At 36.4% G+C, this 15,067-nt stretch overlaps 2 protein-coding genes across 3 annotated transcripts in view; one reads left to right on the forward strand and one right to left on the reverse strand.

Moving 5' to 3' along the window:
* Mad2 (mitotic arrest deficient 2) overlaps positions 1–15,067 on the forward strand; it is a 226,793-nt gene that overhangs the window by 15,268 nt on the left and 196,458 nt on the right. The gene's annotated exons all lie outside the window — the stretch shown is intronic.
* The window catches only part of Vn (membrane-bound neuregulin protein vein), a 319,192-nt gene that overhangs the window by 7,584 nt on the left and 296,541 nt on the right, over positions 1–15,067 (reverse strand). The window lies entirely within an intron of this gene.

The following is a 15,067-nucleotide window of genomic DNA, read 5'->3' on the forward strand; positions in this document are numbered from 1 at the left end:
ACTACTAATCCGCTTATGAAATTATTATTATTATATATTTATTATACCTGATAAAATATGGAAAATAAAAGAGATATAGAAAATTTATTGGAATTTAAACGAATAACCGGCACTAACTCCTAGTGATATTTTTTGATCAATTCTATTTGATCACTCGCATTTTCTGACAGATTTATTGTATCAAGTCAATCTTGCTATGAGCAAAAGATAGTCTATACTTGATGTTTGATTCGTTGAATCATCGCGCGATAGTAAGGAATCTGATCGGCTACCATTGTAGTTTCTGATTAAATGAACATTGCCGCGCGGAATTTCGCTGATACACCGCATTGTCCTGACGTGCCAATTACTGGTTACGTAGCAACGACGTACTGACGGCGAAATTTAACCGGTTGAAATGGAGAACTCTCTACAGAACTTTAACATTCAATAAACTTACGGATAATAGCACCGATACCGGTATTGTGCCGTTAGAGTCAACTTGACCGCTATTAGCGTCGTTTCGCGGATTTGTGCAACGTCTTGGCTTTACCGCATTAAGATTCATGTGTTTAATCCGAGAATGGGAGATTCGTGCCGAAGACTGCGTTTAGGTGTATTACCGTACCGTAAGACAATAGAACGAATTACCCACGATAGTCCTCCTTTCAGTCGTAAGATAAAGTTGACTAGAAAAGTGAGAAATTTTAGAAAAAGAATTTTCAACTAAATTTATATGATCTTTTTCCCCTCAATCTCATCTTAACATTAATACAATACCGATTAATATCATTCGATTAAGATTTAAATTAACATTATTACTAAAAGTAAAGTAAAGATAATTTTGCCTTTTTTTGTTAGAGTTTTGAAGTAAAAAAGAACTTTATAGAAGCAACTATTTTTTATTTTCTAACGTAAGCAAATACTCTGATATTTTTTTCTTTGCAATGCCGTCTTCTTCGATAAATGAAGTGAAGCAGAAGTATAAACGTCAGCGGCTTGAAACAAATGACGCATCGTTGTCAGAAATTTTTCTATGCGAGATACATCCACAATATCGGTCTTATTCGTAACGCTCGAAGTTAGCGATGACTTGAAAAATTTCGCCGAGTCTGTTGATTTCAAAAGACGTATCGTATGTGAGGATTTTCTGCTCGAGAAATATGTACGGATCGCAGAAACATTTATTTCCCGGCTACGACGAAGCGCGCGTTACCTTCGAAACGCTCCTCTATGTAAATTACGCGGACGCTTCTTTTTGTTTTATATTCTCTCTATCTCTCCTCCTCCCTTCCCGTTGTTATCGGAAACCATTGAATTCATGATCGTTTCGCGGACGAGGGCGGGATGAGGGCAGAGGAGGGTACAAGCGCCCGCTCTCTCGAATGCATAAAAGAGGCAATCGCGCCGGGGCGCGATGTAAATTCATTACACATGTATGTCGTGCGTTTGTCCGAGTGCGTTTGTTTGTAAAATCTAATCAAATATTGTCCAACGCTTATTCGCGCCATTTTTATAAAACTTCCATTGTCGAGGCCGAACGAAACGTAGCGATGCGGTCGTTTTCTTCTATAGTCGATATTCGTCTGCTTGTGTATAATCGATTGTTAGAATTAACGAAATGAATTTTGGAATATAAAACGTTATTTTTTTTATTAGTTGCGATATATTGTTTCTTTTTTTCACTCGTAATGAGACTAAATCTCTTTTATTCGTTACAGAAATAAAGTTATAAAAAAAATAATAATATATTATGTACTTTTTAAATCTGCTTTTATACAAGCACGATATAATTATGTACATTTATAGATTAAATCTCGAAAACTAACTGGCTGCAGCTTCTTTAAAAAACATTTTTTATAAACAGATATATATATATTGTATAAGACTCTACTCCGATAAACTCGTTTGTTTAAAATCCTTGAATGTCTTTCTCGGATATTGACGGATATTTATATGTACTAGATTTTATTTTATTTCTATCGAATTTCATAATAAATTTTGCAAGATAGAATCAAAAATTTCACCAAAATAACGAAATTTCGTACATGGACTACCTTCGATTATGACGTCATTTATTTATCGGGATCAGATTGAGGCCGTCCGTCGTTACATTACGAGAGCACGTCTAACGGGTAGTAGTGGTAGGTTAATATGTTAGCGTGTCACATGTTCAAGCACGACAAACTATACGAGCTCAGGCTGAACGAGAGAGAAATTGCCGCAATTCCGGCGAAGGCGGAATCCTAAGCGCCTAGTAGGCTCGTAGCAATTCTCTTCGTCGGCGGAAGGTAACGGCGGCTCGACGCGTTGGTGTACACCGCACACCAGATGCCGGCGAAACGTATCAGGCTGTAACCCCCCTCCCCCCCCTCCGGTCCACCCGCGCCGGTAATACGTATCGGACTACATTTCACGGTTGATCGAGGCTCGGGCCGGCAACGCCATAGACTATTTCCCAAAGGATTCCCAGAGCGATATAATGGGCTTGCCAAGGTATAACGTAACCGGCTACCTAAACTCTCTATCGTATTACCGTGGCAGAGACCGAGCCCGCTACCTCTCCATCTCTCTTCCCCCCCCCCTCCCCTTTCGCCCATCGCTCGACCGGATCTCGACCGACCGTGGCCTCGGCCGAGTCCTCACGGGGTGAATTCGTCAACTGGCGCGCCTCTCTCATCGTCTCAGAAACGACGAGAGATGCACTGCGCGGTCGATGTTCGATTCGAAAATTGCGCTTCCTCGCCACGTACTCGCCTCGTACGATCGTGCCTCTTCTCGCAATGATTTCGCCTTGGCTGTTCCTTCGCGATACCATCCCCCGGGTGCGCACCTCATCCTTCTCGCCGGGCGAAACCTTCTTATCTATCTACCTACTTACCTACCTACCTACCTACCTACCTACGTACCTAACTACCCGTTCGCTTCTATCTCGCAGAATCTGTGAAAAAGCTCCTTCAGGTAGGGCGAAACTGAAAAATGAAGCTGCAAATTTCGTTTAGATCGCTTCAAACGATTTAAGTTGGTGAGAGGTCTCTTTCTCTCTCTCTTTCTCTTTACGATTGTGGGAATTTATAGAGTTTGATTTGATTCGAAAAAAGATGACGCAAAATAATAAAACGCAAATGTTCGCCTTTGTTACGAAAAACGGAGTTATTAATTATCGTCTGGTAGCCATCTTCTTTTCTTTTTTCCATCTTTTTTAAAAATGTGCTTCTCCGACGTATACCCTCGGTAGAGCGTATGGAGATTACGGATGTCACGAGAAGCATTGTGAGAGCGCACGAGAGTCGCGTATCGAGGGTCTTTTGTTGGTGTTACATAAAGAGGGCGGAAAAGAGTGAGGAAGGCTATTGTCTCGGTAGTCGCGCTACCAGAAGAGCGGAAGCATTTCCGCGCGTGCCCGTATTTCAGACATTTTTTTTAATACCACGAATGACTTGTGCTGCGAAGAGCACTATTAACTTTCTCTATTAACTTCGCCCCAGATTATTTCTAAATGTTTGAGAAAGATACTCGGACGTGTTGTATTTTATTCGCTCTCTTTATTAAAAAACAGTGTTATATTAATATATAATATTTTTAATTTTTTTAGATATTATTTTAGCAGTTAAATATATGAGTAATTATTTTTATTTTCTTAATTATAGCATATAGTGTAACATTAGATGTTTGATTATTTTAAATACTTTTTGTGTGAAAACTATTCTCTTAACAAATCAATCGAATAAACTATTTTAAAAGATGCTTTTACATATTACATTTAATTATCTGTTTGAATAAGTTCAATAAGTAAAGTATTATCTTATCTAATTTGCTTTTGCTGTTTTATACATACTTGCACGTCATTTACGAATTGATTGAAGCCAATAATGATTTCAATTCTATTTTTTAAATTATTCGAATGACGGTTGTATCTAGACACGAGAAATTCTTGATTCGAGAGGAAAAGTAATGTACGACAAATTTACGACTCAACAATTTTCCCAGCTGAATGCGACGCGAGACTCGGCACGGGCATTTATTTCAGATGGCCGTGCGATCATCGTTTAGATGATCTCTCTGAGATGTCTTATTGCCGGCCATTCGGACGGTTTGACGTTTTAAAAGCGGCCATTATGACGCGCAGTACAATGACAATATCGGGGATAGCTGTTAGCTTGCGATGTCGTCGCGCTCGTAGTCTGTCGTTTAGGGTGGATATCCGGTCTACCGAATGTCCTGGCGGTCGTTATAGTTTAATGCGTCGGGCGCCATCGTAATGCGAATTCATTGCCGAGCGAAAGCAGCGCGTCGGATGGTCAGCCGTTCGTGTAAACATCACGTAATCCAGTCTAGTCTCAACTAGCTAACGAGAAATCTTGCAATCGCCTATCCGTGTGCATTATATATATATACACGTTCGTCTTGTCTTTTCGTCGATGGTCCGTTACCCTTCGATCCATTCAATTCTAAAGACATACGCCCTTATCTCGCCTCGGTTGCCTTTAATGAAAACCATAAAACGCATTCTATGCAATTCAACTTGTCGATATCGCGTCGTATTTTCCGAGCGAGATATCGTCCCGCGTATCATTAGATCGACGTAAGATTTTCGCTACAAAATAGTCATATCACGAATTGAAAAGGCGATCTGTCGATAGCATTAGCGCAGCGATTACTGAGTGTGGCATCGCCTTATCCGTGTAACCGTTCGCGTTTAACACTCGCACGAGATAGGCGCGGCTCAATCCCGCAATCGTGGTGGACTTGATCAAATTCACACGTGTCTGAATTTCCTACTCGTTTTTGCATGAAGAGCGACAAAGTAAAAAGACGAAAATACTGAACGGTGTATACGTTATATTATCGCGTCACAATTATCCCTAAATTAACTTATGGGTGATAATTTAATCGGAATAGCAATTTCGGAGATTAAGGATTGTTTGATTATTTCATTGGATTTTCGTGTTGTGTAATATCGCGTTATATAATATATTTGCTTCACGTTATTTAACGTTGTATTATTTATTTTATTTATTAATGCATTAATTATTCGCTATTTTAATTATACTCGCTAATGATGCTTCTACTTCATTATCGAGAAATGCCAGTGTTTCTTGGCTAGATATGTTAGATAATTTCAGCACCGTTTGGGGATGTTCACATTGGTGCGGCCGTACGAAACAACATCTATATCTCTGCCGCGGAATAATCTCTCTCTCTCTTCGAGGAATAATATCAATATCCAAATAGAATGGCTATTAAATCTCGCGAAATGCCAGATTGTAAACCTGGAGATTTATCCGGATAAAGTTACGGCGAATTGTGATTACAGTGATGAGAATGATGTATGTTGAAGCAATGAAACGTAAGATTTATGGAGAATAGTAAGAAATTTGTCAATTATTTTGATAGTATAATCGCTTGGAAAACGCTATTGCCTCTCATTTGTAAATGTGTCTCTTTTTCTTTTATAGCTCACGAAAAGATACAAGTGTGGATTATATTTTCAGAATCGTAAAAAAAAGCCTAGGAATTTTTAATTCTTCTCTTTTTTCTTCTTTCTCATATGTATTTTAAAGCAATCCGTGTCGTAAAATATAAAGCACGCATTGTCCATGATATTGTGAAAGTTTACTGAAGCTTGCGCTAAACTAGAAATAGGGCTTTGCGGAATAGTTGATATAGATTTAATAGCCTAAGCTTCATGCGCGTTACATTAGTATTGCGATTACTGCGTAAGAGGAGATTTGTGGTTTATGTATATAACTTTCCTATATTATGTGTAACTTCCGCGATTAGTGTTCGCGAATGTATTAAATTATTAGCGAATGTTTGCCATATACACATTATCGAGGCACAACATTGATTGTGCCATTATGTGTGTAACACGTTATGATGTAACATGTTACGTATACGCATACGATATATTATGCAATCTTTTTGAATTTTTTTTAGCCAAGGATAGATATCAAAAGAGTTTTCCTTTCTTCCCAGTTTTTTTTGTATCTTTTAAATAAATTTGTTATATATATATATATATTTTTTTTTTTATATTTTTCTTAAACTTGTTTCGTTGTATTACTCATCGTAGAACTTTATTTTGATATTATAACAAATATGCTAGTTATAAAAATTCAAAAGAAGCAAACTATATCACGATCTTCATACCCGTGTATTGATACGGATTTACATTTTGAAAAATACGAACGTTCGAGAATGACGAAATTTTTCGAAGCCTCTCGGTATCCAGTTACGCTTCGTTTGACGATTAAAGTTTGTTAATCGACGGATATCGTTAATTCCGTCGCGGTATTCACCGTCGAGAGCGATATTCCTTTCTTCATACATATTTTAATTTGATGACCTTCCATCATACACGCGCGCGCGCCCCCTTTAATTCATTCCTTTTGTTCCGTGACCGGATCCATCATCGCTCTCCCTCCGTCGTTGCTATCCATATTCGGGCCGTGTGGCGGCGGTTGTGCATTGTTGTATGTTGTATGAATCCTTTGACGGTTTTGTTAAGTGAAGTGCATCAGGCGAGCAATTTGCTGGAATGCGTACCCAACGTTGCGCTTTACGATGAATGTATCATCGGATAAATATTTATCCGTATCGCGATGTTTTCGCACAATGCAGTCCAGCATTTTTCAATTGGGAATTACGGTCGTTCAGTTAATACATAGACTCGTTCTCATGGAGCACGGTAATTTTCTCATTTTTTCTTGCGTTTCTCCAGTTTGTTAATTTTCATTGTTGTTGTTATTGTTCGCTTGTTTTTTTTTCTCTTTCTTTTGATTTTTCCATTGCGTTCTGTTTTATTCTCCCATTGCATTAATGGATATTATATTCTTTTCGTACGTCGATTGCCATGGTAACCGCTTAAAAAGTATTCAACTTGAAATTTGTCAAGGCGGACAAGATCCTATAGATTTTAATATTTTGCAATATCTTTTTCGCCTGATATGTTCACATAATTTATTCAATTCAATTTATGTGCAAAGCGTGTATTAAAAAAAAGCGCAAAAAAACAAAATATTGTATATATATATTATGTAACAGCTGTTACTTAACTTATAATTTTTGTGTAATTTACGCGCATAGAAAATAACATACGTGTGTAGAAACCAGATTTTCCGCGCTCTCGTAAAAGTAGAAATATGTGAGAGTCATTGCTCACATAATCATGTTAAACTATCCGGCATTTACGAGCAGCCTCGCCTCTTTCATCTGGTAACGTAAAATGAATCGAGATTTACATCGTGCATTCGCGTTTATACAGGGTCGATTGCCTGATCGTGGCCGGCGCTTCGTACTTCGTATCGGAGTGCTCTGTGAATTTGCTCTGCGTTGTCGGCTTTGTGTCATTTAATTTTCGTAGAGCGTGATTATTCGCCGGACCAGCATATTCCTCGTAATATGTTTGCGCGCAGATTTCTGCGAGAGATCGTCTCTCGTGACGAGTGACGAGTAATAAAGCCGAATTATAGAAACGTCATAAAAATTTCTCTCACCTGCGAAATGTAAAAACCTCTCTCTCTCTTTTTTTTTTTTTTTTTTTTTTTTTTAAGGATCATATGATAGTTTGCAGTTCACGGAAATATAAAAAATATATTAAAATGTTTATATATATATATATATATATATATATATATATATATATATAATTTTTATATATTTTTTATATTATATTTCCATCAAAAATCGAAAAAAATTATTTCGAATAACTTTCAAATAAATTATTTTCCTCTAACAAGTCTATAGTTAAATCAACGTTTGCAGTTTCTATAATGCATTATTGATTTGATATCAAAAAAGTTGATCTATATTAATATGTTCGCATAATAGTTTTGATTTATTTATCAATATGCACAGAGATATAAATGAATATGTGTGTGTGTCATTTTATCATTAGATAATATTTATAGATTATAATTGCGACTAAAATAATTTCATAAACTCGGGCATCAAAATTTATTGGACTACATTAGCGATATTCGCTAATAATAGTTCCTGTTTTCTGATTATTTCTTGGTCAGATGGGAATGCGCGCGTCTCTGTTATTAGTTAATTTCATAAATAATGGTAACATTGACTATAATAGTTTCGCAAACTGGAACACCATGATTTATTGGATCATATGCACTACCAATATTTGCTAATTAGCAGGGTTGGGAACGTTACCCTATAAAAGTAACGCGTTACCGTTACCGTTACTTGGCAAGTAACGATACGTTACTTTTTCGTTATGTTTTTGTTTTTCGTAATACTAAAATAAGCTATTAGATTATAAAATTATTTAATGATCAATATTAAATGTAACAATCTATGTTACAAATAAAAACTCTAAATTAATCTCTATATAACAAGCGTTTTTTATATTAAACTTATTTAATGATTCTAATTTTTTATGTTAATATCTTTACTTTTTAATACACTTATCTTTATAGGAATTTAAATTGTAATTTACAATCTTCAATTTTGTCGAAAATTTTTATCAAACATTTTTTTTAAATATTGATAAGAGAAATATTGATATTATTAAGAGTGTATTCCAATATTCACTATCGGTATTGTAAAATCGATAATTTACGTTACTATAGATTTTCAGTACTGGCAGTGACTATCAGAATGCAGCCTATAATAGAAGGTTACAAAAAATTTTTTTCAAAAAAATACATCTATTGAATAGATGTAAGACAATAAAGAACCAAAATAACGATAAAAGTAATTCGTTACCGTTACTGTAAAAATGTAACGACGTTACCGTTACCGTTATAAATAGAAAAAAGTAACAATCGTTACCAAAAAAAAAAAGTAACTGTAACGGTAACGACGTTACAAGTAACGCGTTACCTTCTCAATTCTGCTAATTAGTAAATATTCCGCGGCATTCACGAATATATCTCGCTTAAAGATGTAAATGGGACTTCTATATATCGTTAATCCATACAATTATCTAAATAATGGCAACATTGATTATAATAGTATCCCATGAGCGTAACAACTTCACCGGGTGAACAACTTCATTCTTACATGCACTAACGATAATCTTCGAATATTTTGTCATATAAATGCGAATTCGTGTTTTAGCTAGTCGCTACTTAATACAGTTATGTGGGATAATGGTAACGCTGACTGGAATAATGTCACGAATCGCTCGACGAGCACTTGAGCGCCACTGCGTAATCGCGCTGTAACGCTCTCTTGCACCGGCTGATTTTCGCTGCTCCGGCTCGGGTCGGACGGATGACAAAATGCAAAACGGACGAAGATTTGCATCCGAACTGGTTTTGCTTTACGCGCTGCCGGGTGCGTCCGTCGGAGGTGTGGGTGGATTGTCGGCGGGGGCGATGCGGGAACGGGGCGAATACTCTCTGGTTCGATTATGCGAACGTCCGTATCGTTACGGATGATGTGCGGCACGGCATAATTTCACGGCTCGCACGTTAATGCTCGAAGTTGTTGCGCGAAGGCAAGGATTCCGATCACTTTGTCGGAAGAGAATGGCACGATATAATCGTTGCATCGCGCCAAAACTCCTTTCGATACCGATTTTCTGTTCGATTAATGTAACAACAATGGTGGAGACGTATTAAAAATGACATAAGTTGACTGATAAAACGAAAGTAGAAATTCATTTGCATCATTTAGTTGCTGAAAAACCATGTTTCTCTAAATTAATGAATTCGATAAATGCTTAATAAAATTACTTATATCAGTAATACGTACGTTTTTACATTTTGTTGAAAGGAATGCGAGATTTATATATTATTATAATTTATAGTTTAGATGCGTGATGCGTGTCTTAGATGAAATATCAGTAAGGATATCAGTTGGAGGAAACTATAACATTTACGTAAACGTTTCTTTTATGCAAATTTTCGGTATTATTCCGTCGCGCGATACAACGAGGGGGAAATCTCCTGGGGTAACTTCGGGCAACTTCGGGCATTACGCGATATTCGTCCGTTGTTTTATCGAAAGTTTGTCGCGTCAGTGATCCGTGAGGGGAAGTTACAATCGGTTCAAAAGAAGGAAACGTATCCCATTGCGTCTTTCCTTCCCGAAAGTCAAACAACGCGAGTCGCGCGGTGCGATCGAACAAAACTTTTCGACGATAAATCGATATTCGTTCCTTGAAATGTGGCGGGCAGTATTCATCCGCGATGTTCTTCGTGTTCCCTATTAGACACTTCGATTTCTTCTCGCGAAAAGTTTTCCGTGCTTTTGAAAACTGACGGAATTTGCAAACGGCACGGGAGAAGGATGATTCTCTCTCTCTCTCTCTCTCTCTCTCTCTCTCTTCTCTCGTCTGTTTTTCTTTCTCCTTACTCCAACTTTTCGCTGTTTGCGCCGCGTAAAGGACAGTTCGTTTCCGGCCGTTATTTACTTTTAATAATAGCAGGAGAAATCGAATATCTCCCGATTTTGAATATCCAACGTGCTCTTCCCAAGATAAGATCGTCTATGTATGTGAAATTGAATTTCCAATTCAATTCTCTCTATATGGTACGCGATATCGCGCGCGACGTTTTTTTTTTTCTACGAGACATTCCGTTTATTCTTTATGTATCGATTTTTTTATGGAGGATTTTCTTTAAAAAGTGGATCTTTTATTAACAGAAGCGTTATCGAAACATCAATAATCAATAATTTTTAAGTTTACATGATCTTGTTTAACTATTAATAGACTGATCTAATCGTCAAAGCGACGAGATGAACTTGCGTGTTCAGTGAGGTTCATTAAGTTTGTCGCAAGAAACTCCTTTATGTATTCACGATGAAGCTTTGCCAAATTGTTTCGGTGTATCGAGCAATCTTTTTGCTATTAATATACAGCACCATATGCGACAGAATGGAATCAAAAAACCGTTTGCGCGTTTTCTTGCGATATCCTAAAAAGCACCGCGGGCACATTGATTTCATGCCATCTCTCGCATTTTTCTTTCCTATGGCGATCGTTTCGCCATCAGCAAGATTTTCTTGAGAATAGACGAACTAATGCAAATGTGTCGTGTGACTGAATTTTTTTAATATCGTAGAAAAAGTTTCGGATACAGTATTATTCGCCTCGGATTTTTTTAGTCTAAAAATGACACTTATATGATTTTTCCTAGGATTGCTTGCGTTATATATCGCATAAAATTATTTTGTAACTAGAGCTGACAATATAATTAAAATAATAAGGACAACGGAAAATGAGCTATGAAATCGTCACGCGATTTGAGTAATAATCTCTTCATGATAAAGCTAATCAATTTTTTAACCATTTAATGATGGTTAAATAAACGCGTATCATTTCTTTAAAATATATTGTGTTATATTTTTCAATATTTATATTATTTGTTTTATAATATAAATATTCTTTTTTTTTTTTTTCCTTAGAAAAATATCGTGTTATTCATTTATTGTGTATCGATGTCAATTGCCTCACTTGACCTAACTAATTTTGCACGACTCTTCATACTTTTCTCATTATCTTTCGTCAAGATCACGATATTATCTTGATAAAACGTGTTTGGATATAATTATTTTCATCTTTTTTAATTTTTAATGATTTGTTTTGCGCTTGCGCGAGCGAAATTATAGATAGAAACTCAGATACGATGCAATCTCTATGGATAGTACGTTGTCGCGTACGTTGTCACGTGTGGCGTGTAACGCTTTCATTAGACGAGTTATTATCTGCACCGGATATATTGCGAAATACACGTTGAATAGTCTTTGTCATGTAGTTTTCATTGTGGAGGCTTTCATCGATTTAAAACGTTCTGGTGAACCCGAATAATAAACGTGGCCGTTCGAGTTGACAGTATGAAAGATGTGTGAAAAATGTGTGTTGCAATTTATTTGATTAAAAATCACTTATAATTTCAATGTGAGAACTTTAGTGCGACGAAAATAATTTTCAATTTTTCATGCAATTACGCGCTTGTGTGACGCGAAATTTATAAAATACCGGCATGAATAAACAACGATCTCGTTAATATTAGGTCAGGAATGGTTTTTTATACAAATACGAGGGAGAGAGAGAGATATGTAAACGCGGTGAAACGAAGCTCGCGTAATGTTTTAATCCGAGCATCGTCCGCGCTTTAGCATAACGATGTGATTATTAAATTTATATGTTTCATACGCATACAAAGCTTGTACGAAGTTCTTTTTCGCGCGAAGTTTTAAAGTTGGAAAAAAAATTCATATATTTTTTTAATTGGAGAGAATTTATCTCTCCAATTAGAAATTAATCACCGAATTAAAAAAATTAATGATAGAAATTCAGAATTCCTCTCTTGTATCACTTATTTTCTGTTTCGATCTCACAAGTTCCGCTATCCCCTGAGATCGCTAAATGTCGGAATATTATAATATCTCTCAGAGTCTCTCTGGTTGCCGTGAAATCCGGAAATCAAAAAGTTCAGTGATTCTAAAATTAAACGAAGTATGACGAGAAAGGGAGTACGCTATTAGGGAGATGAGAAAGTTTAAGATCCTAGACTAGTCGTTTATTGGCATCAGCTTTTGGCATCCTCGTCGCTTCATCTATCGTTCTCGGTGAATGCTCGATGTGTTGATTGAGCTTTGACAAGTCACTCAGCGAGTGTTGTTGCTACCTAATTTGACAGCGAATACGACGGATAGAAGATCATACAAGGGATCGATAGAAACGACAGGCGACCGCGCAATTAACGCGACGGATCTTAATGAATGCGAGATATGTCGTTGATATGTTGCCGTGCACAAATATAAATCCGTTTTCGTCTAAAATCGTCTCGATATTCGACGCTAATTAAGCCGTTAATGAAGATCGTCGAAGTTGGCGAAATCGATCTCACGAAATCCGAGGCACGCGCTTCCTTTCTTCACCCTCTTCCTGTGCAAAAGTGCCACCCTCGTCTTCCACCCTTCATCGTCCGTTTCTTGAGTAGATTCGAGAAAGATGGATGATTGTAGAATGAGTCTCAAGCCTACACGCGATGAGGAACACGTACATATATATACTGGGTGTTCGTGAAAAAGAAGGACTCAATTCTTGAGAGATTTAACGAATTTAGCCTTTTTTCTTTATAGAATCTGATTTCACCTTTTCTTGGTAAAAATTTAATTCGAATCTTAATTTGCAGATTGTTTAACATAAAAAATTAAGATTCTAATCATCTTAACCTTAGAAGTCAAACAAAATAAAAAAAGTCTCTTTTCTATTCAACGTGTAGAAAATTTGAAAGCCTGATAAAAAGAATCTAATTAATAGAATACTTTCTTTTTCGATTACAATAAAATATTAAACGCGTTCCCTAGTTTTGAAAAATAATAAAAAGAGAATTATAAAAAGAATTAAATCTTTATTTCAGAAATAAATTCTCATTCTTATCTTAGTTTGTATTTTTTTAAGACCTTATATATGAAGATATACTCTCGATGTTGCGTGCCACCACTTATGGTTAGTTCGTTAAATAAATCAGAGTACAATACATAAATAGAGATCTTTGTTTTAAGACGAGGGTATTTTTTGAGGAAGCGTCGTGGTATCCTTAACGCGTAATTGATTGCTTCTACGAAGAGGGTGGAAAGCGTTAAAAAGAATCTCGAAGTAAAGATCTGCTTATGATTGCGCGCGTGGAATGCGAGGGATTTATCCTATTAATAAAAGTATTGAAGGAAATTCGTTTCGAGATATTCCGTTAAACTAGTAGTTTAAGTATAATTCACATCCATATTCTGGAAATAAATTAAGAGAACGAAGAATGTATGTATTAATACTACCAGTTTGCTATGACGTCAATTCGACGCGGCTACGTTGCTTAATTATAATCAAAAGCAATACATGATAAAATTAACCACAATTTTCGTCTGTTTCGTAATTTTCTGCCATTAATACTTGCATTATTACGATGCGACAGTATATACACCATTTGTGTGTTTCCTTTAAATTAAATTCTCTACGCTCTCCGCTTACGTTCTCTCGTACATCTGTTAAGCAGTTGCTTAGCGCGATCTAATTGCTTAAAGCGTAATGAATAATAAATTATACGCTAAAGGGGCGAATAAAATGAAGTTCTTAGTAAAGTTTGCGCGAGTTATATGAATATTTATGCTTATGTACTATATTATGATTTTCGAAGAGCTGAAATTTCTCATTCCTATACAAAATTCGAAAATTGATATACAAAATGATATTCAATTACAGACTTGACTTGAATTGAAAGAATACGTATCAGAAATGATAATGTTCGGAAAAGTTTCTTCTCTCAATATATTATCTATTATCTATTGTTTTGTCGTAATTTATTTAAAATAAATATTTGTTTAAAATATTTAAGATATGTATCTTGTTCACTATCTCGTAGACGTTTTAATAAATGTATTTATATCATGATACCGATAGTCTTTTACAATCCTCTCGATTGCACATTGCTTTCTTTAAGAAAATATAACGAATTTTTGAAGGAATAAAATCCTTAATCCTTTTATACCAAGAACTTTCAATTATGCATATATTATACATTGACATATTTCTTTTATTATATCTTGCCATCTCTTCGTTCTCGTTAATTCCGAAAACGAGCAAATGTACTCGTGTTTCCATATGTGTCCGGTGTTTTTTTTTTTTTTTTTTTTGTATCCTTTAATGGGCGATTCGTTGACCAACGGATACCGTTAAATTTCGATTATCGACAAAGAGAGCGATGGAAGGGGGATGCTGCTAACATGGTATGTTCGTGTATGTATCCCGACGAACGACAGAACGAACGAGAACTAGCAATCAATTCTCTTTTGCCGAATTAGTCGAACAATAAAACTCCCTCGGTTCTTCCCCTCTTTGCCACCATTTCCCTTCCTCTTCCTTCCCCCCTTTCGTGCTTTTCATGTCGCGTCGCAGGTACACGTAGCAAGGTAGCGAAGGGTGTGCCGGGGTGAGCTCGAACATTGAAAATTCTCTGTGATTCGACGAAATTGATTAGTCCAACGCGACGTTCTCGCGTATTTATGCAGGCCGTCTAGTCGTTTCCGCTCGTGATTTCAGTTTGCATACGAGCCGGGCTAATGCGCGTACAAACGCGGGCCAGATTATTCGCTCGTGACGATTAACAATACCGGACGG

Source organism: Polyergus mexicanus, unplaced genomic scaffold, assembly GCF_030449975.1.
Source record: "Polyergus mexicanus isolate NDT 795.1 unplaced genomic scaffold, iyPolMexi1.0 SCAF_2, whole genome shotgun sequence".
NCBI classification, from domain to species: Eukaryota; Metazoa; Arthropoda; class Insecta; order Hymenoptera; family Formicidae; genus Polyergus; species Polyergus mexicanus.